The sequence below is a fragment of the Trachypithecus francoisi genome, unplaced genomic scaffold, assembly GCF_009764315.1.
Source record: "Trachypithecus francoisi isolate TF-2019V2 unplaced genomic scaffold, Tfra_2.0 Contig00879, whole genome shotgun sequence".
In the NCBI taxonomy this organism is placed as follows: Eukaryota; Metazoa; Chordata; class Mammalia; order Primates; family Cercopithecidae; genus Trachypithecus; species Trachypithecus francoisi.
In genome coordinates, this window is record NW_022680961.1 from 32,349 (window position 1) to 44,853 (window position 12,505).

Here is a 12,505-nt window from a genome sequence, read left to right on the forward strand (position 1 = left end):
AGCAGTCTCCGGGCTGTTTCCAGTTTCTGGCCTTTATAAATAATGCCGCTATGAACAGATACATAAAGGCTTTTGTGTGAACCTAAGTCTTCATTTCTCTAGGATAACTGCCCATGAATGTGAGTGCTGCTTCCTATGGCAATTGCACGTTTAGTTTTTTAAGAAACTGTCAAGCTGTTTTCCAGAATGGCTGTACCATCTTCCATTCTCACCAGCCAAGTGTGAGTGATCCCGTTTCCCCGCATCCTCACCAGCATTGGTCTAGTTACTACTTTTTATTTTAGGCATTCTGATAGGTGTATAGTCACGTGGCTTTAGTGTGCATTTTTTCTGACCGCTCATGATGTTGAACATCTTTTCATGTGCTTGTATGTTATCTGAAATGTCTCTTCAGGTCTTTTATTCATTTCAAAGTAGATGATTTGGTTTCACTGCTGAATTTTGATAGTTCTTAATATATTATAGATATGAGTCCTTTATCAGATATGTGATTTGCAAATAGTTTCTCCCAGTCTCCAGCTCCTCTCTTCATTTTCCATTTTCCATTTTAGTCCTTGATCCATTTTGAGTCAATTTTTGTACGAGGTATGAGGTTTAGATCAGAGTTCAGGTTTTTTTCCTATGAATAATCGGGTAGCCAGTAACTTTTTTTAAGAGACAAGGTCTCACTCGGTCACCCAGGCTGGAACGTAATGACAAGACCAGAGCTCACTGCAGCCTCAACTCCTGGGTTCAAGTTATCCTCCTGCCTCAGCCTCCTGGAGTAGCTGGACCACAGGAAGGTGTCACCATGACCAGTTAATGTTTTTAGATTTGTAGAGACAGGGTGTTTGGCTATGTTACTCAGGCTGGTGTGGAACTCCTAGGCTAAAGTCATCATCCCACTTATATGGGGCCAGGCAGTGGCACATGCCTGCAATCACAGCACTTTGGGAGGATGAAGCAGGAGAATCACTTGAACCCAGGAATTCCAGACCAGCCTGAGCAACAGAGGGAGGTCCTGTCTCTGCAAAAAATTTTAAACGTTAGCTGGGCGTCGTGTTGTACACCTGTGGTCCCAGCTACTTGGGAGGCTGAAGTGGGAGGATCTCTCGACCCTAAGAGGCTGAGGCTGCAGTGAGCCATGATCGCACCACTCACTCCAGCCTGGGAGAAAGTGAGACCCTGTCTCCAAAAAAAAAAGAAAAAAAAATGCTAGAGCATCATCCATATTAAAGACAGGTATTGTCTTTTTGAAAATTTAATTAGTTATATAATGGACATGTAAAATGTCCAGTTTGAAAGTTTGAAACATATATAACTCTAAGTATTCTTACCTTAAAATTCTGATTCTGCCTAAGATATCACATACTGTTTACATAAGTATCACAATGCCTGGACAACGACTAAAAATGTGTACGAGGGAGAAAAATGAGCATGTATTTTTTTTTTTTTTTTTGAGACGGAGTCTGGCTCTGTGGCCCAGGCTGGAGTGCAGTGGCCGGATCTCAGCTGACTGCAAGCTCCACCTCGCGGGTTTACGCCATTCTCCTGCCTCAGCCTCCGGAGTAGCTGGGACTACAGGCGCCTGCCACCTCGCCCAGCTAGTTTTTTGTATTTTTTAGTAGAGACGGGGTTTCACCGTGTTAGCCAGGATGGTCTCGATCTCCTGACGTCGTGATCCACCCGTCTCGGCCTCCCAAAGTGCTGGGATTACAGGCTTGAACCACCGCGCCCGGCCGCATGTATGCTTATTAATTAAGGTATATTTCCCCCTTATTACATAAAAAAGTCATCACGGCAAACCCCTGTGACTGTATCTAAAGCAAGCCTACAGTTTTATCTCTGTGTATTATAAAATGCAAGGCTAAAATTTAAATACTAAACATTTCCTGAAGCCAAGGGTAGTTTACTTAAAATAAATGCCTAGGGTCTCTATCGAAAATATGAAAAAGTTAGCTACTTCATAGCCATTCCAATCTAAGTTCAGCTTTTTCTTTTTTAATTGACACATAATTGTGTACTGTACATATGTATGGAGTACACATGGTGATGTTATAATACATGTAATGTATGTGATCAGCATAATTAGCATATCCGCCATCTGAAACATTGATCATTTCTTTGCATTGGTAACATTCAATACCCTTCCTCCAATTATCTGGAACTATCTATTCTTTTTTTTTTTTTTTTGAGACAAAGGCTTGCTCTGTTGCCCAGGCTAGAGTGCAGTGGTGTGATCTCAGCTCACTGCAACATCTGCTTCCCAGGTTCAAGCTATTTTCCTGCCTCGGCCTTCCTGGTAGCTGGGTTTACAGGCACCCACCACCATGCCTGGATAATTTTTGAATTTTTAGTAGAGACAGGGTTTCACCACGTGGGCCAAGCTGGTCTCAAACTCCTGACCTCAGGTGATCCACCCAACTCAGTCTCCCAAAGTGCTAGGATTACAGGCATGAGCCACCGGGCCCAGCCTGAAACTATATATTCTTGTTAACTATAGTCATCCTGTGTTATAGAACACTAGAACTTATTCCAATCCAGCTATAATTTTGTCTCCTTTAACAAATTTCTCCCTATCTCTCTCTTCCCCCACCCTTCTCACCCTCTAGGATCCTCTGTCTACTTTCAACTTCCATGAGATCCACTCTTTTTTGCCTTCCACGTAAGAGAACATGTGCTGTGTAACTTTCTGCCTGGCTTATTTCATAATATCTTCCAGTTCCATCCACGTGCTCAGAATAACAGGACTTTATCCTGTGTTATGGCTGAATAGTACTCCACTGTGTATCAAGACCACATTTTCTCTATCCATCATCTGCTGTTGGACACCAAGGCTGGTTCCATATCTTGGCTATGGTGAACAGTGCTGTAGGGAACACAGAGGTGCTGATGCCCCTCGGACACTGATTTCCTTTTCTTTGAGTATCTACACTGTAGTGGGACTGCTGGATCACACTGTAATTTCATTTGCAGTTTTCTGAGGAACCTCCATAATGTTTGCTATAGTGGGTGCCCTAGCTTACTCTTACTCTTTTTCTTTTTTCTCTTCAAGACAGAGTCTGTTGCGCAGGCTGGAGTACAGTGGTACAATCTCGGCTTGTCTACTGTAGCATCTGCCTCCCGGGTTTCAGCGGATCTCATGTCTTGGCCTCCCGAGTAGCTGGGATTACAGGCGCCCGCCTCTGCATCCGGAAAATTTTTGTATTTCTTAGTAGAGATGGGGTTTCACCACGTTGGCCAGGCTGGTCTTGAACTCCTAGCCTCAAGTGACCCACCCACCTCAGCCGCCCAACAGTGCTGGGATTACAGGTGTGATCCACCACTCCCAGCTAATTTTTGTGTTTTTAGTAGAGATGGGGTTTCACCATGTTGGCCAGGGTGGTTTCAAACTCCTGACATCAGGTGATCTGCCTGCCTCGGCCTCCCAAAGTGCTGGGATGTCAGTGTGCACCCCACGCCCAGCCAGCTGCTCTAGTGTACACCCCCCTACAGTGTGTAAGAGCTCCCTTTTCTCCATATCCTCGCCAACACTTGTTATTTTTTGTCTTTTTTATAATACTCATCCTAACAGGTGAGATGATACCTCACTGTGGTTTTGATTTGCATTTCTGATTATAAGTGATACTGAGCATTTTTTTCACATTTTTTTGGCCATTTGTATGTCTTCTTTCAAGAAATGTCTGTTCGATTGGGTTTGGTGACACAAACCTGTAAGCCCAGCACTCAGAACGCTAAGGCAGTAGGACAGCTTGAGCCTAGACCAGCCTAGGCAGCATAGCGAATCCCTAGCTCAAAAAAAAAGAAATGTCTGTATCTGTTCAGCTTTTTGACCTCCAAAAATTAAGAGCCCATTTTGGAATCAGACAACCTGCCTGATTCAGAGACAATCTGCGTTTGGTTTTACTCTGCTACTTCCAATGTGACCTTGGGAAGTTCCCTTAGCTATTTTGAGCTCAACTTCCTCAACATTAGCCAGGACTAAACACCATCTGCCTCTGCTGGTTAGCGCTGAGGACTCAAAGGAGAACCTCCACAACACCACTTCACAATGCCGCCTGGCGGAAGCCCCTCAATGCGGGGCTGGTAGGATCATCTGAAGCCAAGTACAACTTACTTTTCCACCGTCCCAGACTCACTCTGCATATGATTAGCAAGGAATAGCAAATAAAGGAAACCAAAATAATTGTTTAATTTTTAATAAGAAATTTTTAAAAAGTGGGGGTGGTGGCAAAATAGGAGGGAGAGGAGGGGAAGGCAAAACAGCCGGTCACAAGTTCTAGTCCAGGGCTCATCCCTGGCTGCCTCACTCAGGCAATCACCAGCCCCCACCTTCTCGGGAGGGGTACTTTCTCGGCTGGCTTCATCGATATGGAAGGCACTGCCACAGGTGTTCAGAAACCAGGAGCACCTTGAAATGGGCAATGTGCTTTGGGTAGGAGACCTACAATTTCCCCAAAGAAACCACGGCACAAAAGTGACCCACACAGAAGGCACCAACGGCTGTAAATACTTGGTGGCAAAAAGTGATGTAATACCTTCTGTACAGGAGACATACACCCAAATAAAACTTGCCAAAATAGCAGAGAAAAAAATACAGCAGACATCCAGTGCCATTCTGTTACAGAAATATTTATATCCCAAAGCCAGGGACCTCTCTGGAACACTGTGTTTATTTCCACGTTTCATGGAAGATGTTTGAGTGCACTCACGTGTGTCTCAACAAACTTCCAGTCCCTGCTCTAAACCCTGTGGCTCCTCAGCAAAACCCAAAAACAAGTATCAGTTTTCCTTCCAAATGGGAAATTTCCTGACCTAGCGAAACCAGCATCAAATCCACTTATTATGAGATAGCTGATTACAGGCGAAGCCCTCTAGTCCCAGGATGACTCCCCTCCTGCAGGAGCGAGAAGTATGTGCATAGCACTGGCCTAGAGACCACATCTCCAGGCAGTTTCAAACCATGGCTGCTCAGGTGAGCCATGATAAAAATCAAAACCAAGTATCTGAAAAGTATACATCTCAAGAACCAGACCTCAGATGAGACTCAGCAGAAATGGATGCTGCAAGGTTTGTTCAGAGACCTCCTCTCCGTGTCCTCTCTCTCAGGGACCTCCCTCCTTGCACTAGGGGCCCAGGGCCAATGGACCACTCCCTTACCTCTAGCCCAGTGCATTTTCAGGAACAGCTCCCAGACTGTACCAGACCCTGAAATGTATTCACTGAATGCACTATTTCTTGAAATGATCGTAAATCACCTGACTATAACAACAATTGTTTTAAAAGTGTTCTCTCTCTCGGGAATCGTGCCATGAGTTTCAGCAAGCAGCTTTGCTTCTCCCTACTGCAATTCTATCATTTGCAAAATGTTAAGAATTACTATGATCACCCATAGCATTGTTGTAAAAAGCCTTAAGACCCACTTCATGTAGCCTGCCTGGAGCACAGACCCTGTCACATGGTAAATGCCCACAGAAGGTGAGTTATCTGTAGCTATTATTACCTAGAACTCCAGTGAACAAAAGGAGTCAATCAGGTCTCATCGTATCACCATGAAAGGATGTCCATGTAGACTGCACAGTGGGAGTAGGGGGACTCAATGTTTATCAGGTACTATTTTGTTTTTTACAAAGTGTACATACATATTTGTAGGTACACTGGAAAAGATCTGGAAGGAAATATACCCAGTGTTAATAGTGACTACCCCAAAGACACATTCATCCAAACACACAACAGAGAAACACTCACTATCTTTCTGTCTTCTGTATCATTTGAACTATTTTCAATAAGCATCTATGGCTTTTGTAAAATTTTTGGATGGAATTTATTGCATTTTTTTCTGGAGAAACAAGCAGGAGCATGACAAAGGTGGAAACAGAAGGTAAAGTGGAATGGGACTCAATGGAATTGAGTCCAAGCCAGGCTCAGCAGGCACATGAACCACGCACCTCTCACTACAACTCAATACCAGCTCTCTCTTCTCTTGGTCCTATGGCCCAAGACTTAGAGATAAAATGTTTATTGTGATCACATCAATCACACCAAGGAGCTTGGAACCACTGTTTCAGACTCCTCTGGTTCTGTGTACCTGCCCGGGGCTGTTAGCTTTCCTCCTGTGTCTTTGGCTGGCCCGTAATCCCCTAGTGGTGGAAATGCACCCTGACACTTAGCCATCATCCCCACAATACTCAGCACCGCATAGAGGCCACGGCAGTGATGCCCACTCGGACTGTGATTCTACTTATAAAGCAAAGGACCAGGGGCCAGAGGTGACTTGTCTTTTGTAACTCACCAGCTGTTGCTTGAACCAGAACAAAGCCAGGTCTCCTGATGCCCAGAAAAGAGCTAGTGCCTGTCCCACTAGAAACGTGGTGAAAATGTTTTGCTTGCTGTGAAAAGATGCACTACTGGAGAAGATGGGTGCAACTTCTCATGGAGGCACTCAGCCCAGATCACCAGGAAACAGGGCTGCTGGATGAGACACTAGGCCCAGCTCACCAGGAAACAGGGCTGCCGGATGAGACACTCGGCCCAGGTCACCAGGAAACAGGTCTGCTGGATGAGACACTAAGCCCTTCTACCGGAAAGGAAATCTGGCTGGGCAGTGGAGGGAAATTCACACAGCCCAACGGCAGCAACAGCATGAACAAAATAAAAAATACCTGACTGGAAAGCCATAGCTTGGCTAGCAAATTCGAAACAGAGCCACAATCCTAGCAGCACACATCACTGCAACACAGAGCTTCAGTCAGTGTGCGCACACTTTAAGTAGAAATGGAGAATGTCCATGTTTTTGGAACAATAGGGCTATTTGTGTGTGTGTGATGTCAAAGAAAACAGCTGAGAAGAAACTGTTGGCAAGGAAATAGAAATAGGCGCCCTTACACATTGACAGTGAGATAACGGTATGGCCCTCACGGAAGGGAATCGAGCAACACCCATCAACATTTAAAATGAGCAGAACGCTGGATCCCACAATTCCGTTTCTAGCAATGTATCCTATGAACATATTCATGCAAATATGCAAGAATTACGTACAACTCAGCATTGATTAATCCAAACAGTTGGGAACAACCTAAATACTTACCAGTGGGGAACTGGTGGAGAACAGTGTTTATCTTATGCCAACATCTGTGTTTTTAAAAAGAAGATACATAGGCTGGCCGCAGTCGCTCACACGTGTAATCCCAGCACTTTGAGAGGCTGAGGCAGGTGGATCACGAGGCCAAGATATCCAGACCATCCTCGCCAACATGGTGAAACCCTGTCTCTACTAAAAATACAAAGATGATCTGGGCGTGGTGGCACACGCCTGTAGTCCCAGCTACTCAGGAAGTTGAGGCAGGAGAATCACTTGAACCCAGGAGGCGGAGGTTGCAGTTAGCTGAGATCATGCCAGCCTGGTGACAGAGCAAGACTCCATCTTGGAAAAACAAACAAACAAACAAAACTGGCAGCAGTGGTCACAGGCAGTGACTGGAGTAGGACTGCCTTTCACTCTCCAGGACCTTTTGAATGTCGCTTATATTACATATTCAAAATATATGACTACACAAATGTTTTCAAAGTAACTATGAAAAACTGGGGAAATAATAATATCTAACACACAGGACTGCTGCATAATTAAAGGATGAAAAACATTAAGCACTATCAGAGTTCAAATAAAAAAGATTAACTCTAGCTTGGATGTCAGAGCGGGGATCGTGTAAAGGAAGTGAGTATTTCAAGTCTTGAAGAATAGAGAAGATTTAAAGAGACAGAAGTGTGGAGATGATGTCCCAGATGGAAATAAGAACGTAGGCGAAGACGATGAAGAGATGAGAAGGTATAAATTCTAAGTGCAGCTCTCAGGCTGGGCTTCAGAACAGGGCATAGGCAACAAGCTGGAGTGCAAGGCTGATGGCGGGAATGGAGACACTGAAACCCAAACTTGCATATCACGCTCGGATCATGAGCCTTGAATGCCAAGCCAGGGAACCCGTCCTTGATCTTAACAATGAACAATCACTGGGCTGGGTGTGGTGGCTCATGCCTGTAATCCAGTGCTTTGAGAGGCTGAGGCGAGAGGACTGCTTGAGGCCAGGAGTTTGAAACCACCATGGACAACACAGCAAGACTCTGTCCTTACAAAATTTTAAAAATTAGCTAGGCAGGATAGCACACCTGTAGTCCCAGCTACTCAGGAGGCTGAGGTGGGAGGATCACTTCAGCCCAGGAATTTAGGGTTACAGTGAGCTGTGATGGCACACCTGCATTCCAACCAGAGCAACAGAGCAAGGGCATGTCTCAAAAATCAAATAAAATGAAATAAAATCACTAAAAGTTTGTATAGATATAAAGTATAAAATCATACCATATATGATTTAATCCAGATATATAATATAAATTAGAGGGGGAAAAGAGAAATTAGGAAGCTATTATAAGAAGACAAGAATCAACTAAGACGTGAGCAAAGGCCCTGGGTTCACAGCACTATCTTTATATAAAGGAATGAACTACCACATTTATTTTCATGGCATCACCAACTTAAACACAGGCTACAGTATTCTGGAACCATCTCTGTATCAGTCAAATCAGATGGCCATAATACCATAGGCAAATACCATAATAAACACCATAGGCTGTGTGGTTTAAACATTAGTTTATTTCTCACAGCTCTGGAGGCTGGAAGTCCAAGATCAAGGTGTCGGCCAACTCAGTTCCGGGACAGGGACCTCTTCCTGGCTTGCAGACAGCCACCTTTCTCTTGTTTCTCACACCAGGGCAGTGGGAGCTCTCTGCTTCTCTTTTTTTTTTTTTTTTTTTTTTGAGATGGAGTCTCACTCTGTCACCAGGCTGGAGTAAAGTGGCACAATCTCAGCTCACTGCAACCTGCGACTCCCTGGTTCAAGCAACTCTCCTGCCTCAGCCTTCCGAGTAGCTGGGATTACAGGCACGTGCCACCACACGCAACTAATTTTTGTATTTTTAGTAGAAACAGGGTTTCAGTATGGTCTCAATCTCCTGACCTCATGATCTGCCCACTCAGCCTCCCAAAGTGCTGGGATTACAGGTGTGAGCCACCACACCCGGCCTGGTTTCTCTTCTTCTAAAAGCACTAATCCTGTCAGACCAGGGCCCACGCTCATGGCCTCATCTAACGCTAATCACCTCCCAAAGGTCCTATCCCCCACTACCATCACACTGGCAGGTAGGGCTTCAGTACAAGATCCTGGGGGAGACATAAACATTCAGTTTATCACAATGTCTTTTCAATCCTGCTGAAAAAGCAACCAAATGAGTAGGAGACAAAGTACCTTCTATGTAAACAAGTCAGGACTTTTCATATTTCTGCTAACACATTAAAGTCAATTTAAAATATCTGATAACAAGAGTCAGAAGCAGAGATAAATGAAAGTTAGTTACTCTGCATTTTAGGCCCACATTGAGTTGTCTTCCAATGACATTGTGGCACAAAGAACACTGCTTTCTATTCCTGCTTTGGCCACCAAAGAAGCTGGAACACTTCCCTGTATTTCCGTTTATCTTGAAAGTCACTGGGCTGACCTGGCAGACCTCCAAGGTCCCTTCCATTCACAAATTCCACAAATAACTTCCTACCAACAGAGGCCACACAAATAAACTACACTGTCGAAGGAGAAAGCTAACACTAGCAAACAATGAGATGCACACAAGACAAGACGTATAGAGAAGTGGATCAACCACAAACTGGCGGACGATGAACCGGCGGTGGATAAAAACACATTTCCTAACGATGGACAGAGAGGCAATGGCGCTGAGGTAGTATCGTTGAAGATTTCCTATTTTAAATCTTCAAGATAAACGGCCCAATTGTTTATATTCATTCTGATTAAATGTGAACGTGAAAGCTTCCTCCAGGGGACACAGACATCTAAAAAGTTCCCAATGTATCCAATTTGTCATTTGATATTTTTACTGACAAGAAAAATGAGGGACTGAACGTACACACAGACCATGGCTGATCATATGTATAAAGACAGAACTCAGACCACAACCTGTAGCTGCCCACCCAGGAAACCAAACCCCTATCTACAGTAAACAGCCAGGAGGCCAGCCAGGCTAGTACATCAAACAGGAAGCCAGACTGCTCTCTCTCCACAACCCAGAAACTAAACCACAACTCTGTCCCACGTGGCCAGGACTTGACTCAAAACTGACAGCCACCCTAATTTTGGCCCCTATTTTCAGTTAGGATCATTCAGAGAAAGCCAAATGCACCCCTAACCAATCACATAGGACACCCCACTTCTGCACAGCCGCCTCCAGCCCCCACAACAGCCTCCACTGGGAGCCGTTCTTTTCCATCCTGAAGCTTCCCCACTCCTCATCCGCCACTCACTTGCATGTCAGTCTCTGCCACACGCAAGTGACGGTGCCGACTCCCTTGCCACAGCAGCTCTGAGAAAGTCGCCTCTGCCTGTCTCATGTGGGCAGCCTTCCTTTATTTCCCCCAAAGAATAAATCTTAAATGACGGGCTTCTCTCTATATGGCCAAGCTATACAATTCAGAAGCCCAGCATGGCAGATTCCAAGCCTGGAAAGACCATACACCCCTCAGGTCTTCTTTCCACAAAACACAGCTTCCTTGAATTCTTCAGTCACTCCGACCAACCTGGGAAGGAACCAGTGTTATGGAAAGATCAAAGGCCTTGAAGTCAAACTTCTGAGTTCATCAAGTACTTTTTCTTTCCACTTAAGAAATCACATGGCCTTGGCCAGGCGTGGTGGCTCACACCTCTAATCCCAGCACTTGGGGAGGCCGACTTGGGTGGATCACCCAAGGTTGGGAGTTCAAGACCAGCCTAACCAACATGGAAAAACCCCGCCCCTACTAAAAATACAAAATCAGACTGTCATCCCAGCTACTCGGGAGGCTGAGGCAGGAGAATCACTTGAACCTGGGAAACAGAGGTTGTGGTGAGCCGAGATCGCGCCATTGCACTGCAGCCTGGGCAAGAAGAGCAAAACTCTGTCTCGGAAAAAAAAAAAACAGCAACAACAACAAATGACATGACCTTGAACAATTTTCTTAACTTCTCTAAGCCTCTATCTTCATCTTCAATAAAATAATTTTACCTCCAAGATTGCATTAAATGGAATCCCACATGTGAAACAGCTGACAAATATTAGAGGCCCAACAGCTGTGCGCTCCTACTGCCGGCCCACTTTACCCCAAAGAAGAAGCGAAGACATCCAGAAAAAGCCTGTTGACCCCTACAGCTCAGCATCCTGTGTTCACACAAGGTGCAGTGGGATCCAGACTTACCGGGGTCACCCAAATACAAGACACGTTTTGATTTTTCAACTTAGGTACACATGGCTTCTAACGTTCACCATATATGATCCATAATTTAGAAGAGATTCTCCTACACTACCCCGTGGTTCTATTTTAGCAGATTTAGATGTGCTATAATAGCTCACTCTCTTAAGCCCTCTTCAGTATCAAAAACAAAACTTTAATCTGTAACACGGTTATCAGCAGTGAAAGTGGAAAAGGGACCTATGAGTCAAAATGACCCTCTGCCCCGCCCCGCCCCATCCTACAAAAAGCTGTTCAGGAGTATTTGGGCTGATTATGAGAATGCTGTCTGTATTCTCAGGGACAGACAAATGCCTACCCTGGTTAGAAGCTGCGCTGCTCAGCCTTCAGGGTAGAAAGCTCCCCACACCCTCTACTCAAGGAGAAGAGAAGCAAATGAGGTGGCCAGGATCCAGGACGTGGACTGTTTAGTGTGGTTTCTGCAGTCCAGGTCACCGCCATGGGTGAATCTTTTCCTTCCTTCTTTTCCACCCAAGTGCCCAAGGTCCTACGGCTGCAATAGGGCCTCTTCCCTAGGATGAGTCAGCGCAGCTATTCCCCTTCCCTCTTTTCTTTTCTTTTTTTTTTTTTTGAGACGGAGTCTCACTCTGTCACCTAAGTGGGAGTTCAGTGGTGCAATCTTAGCTCACTTCCACCTCTGCCTCCCGGGTTCAAACAATTCTCCTTCCTCAGCCTCCCAAGTACCTGAGATTACAGGCACCCACCACCATGCCCAGCTAATTTTTATATTTTTAGTAGAGACAGAGTTTCAACTTGTTGGCCAAGCTGCTCTCGAACTCCCGACCTGATCCACCTGCCTTGGCCTCCCAAAGTGCTGGGATTACAGGCATGAGCCTGTAATTACACCGCATCTGGCCGAGTCAGCCCAGAAATCCTGACTTTTTGTTCTGGCAAAATTACTGTCTTCCACGTCTACCTTCCAAGTAGCTACATCAGAGATCTGGCCTTGGGGCAGGCTTGAAGAATCCCTGTTTTTCGTCCTCAAGAGGTCCGACCAGGGTCTGGGACAATTCCAAGACTTGTGTCCTTAAATAGGAAAGAAACCTCACATACATGGCTCTCACAGAGCTCAGGCAGAGCTCAGGCAAGGCTTGGGAGGCGGCCCTAAGGTTTGGGTGTGTCATCTATGATAACAGCTAAGAGATCTGAAGCCAGCTGTCTGGGTTCAAACCTCAATTCCAACAG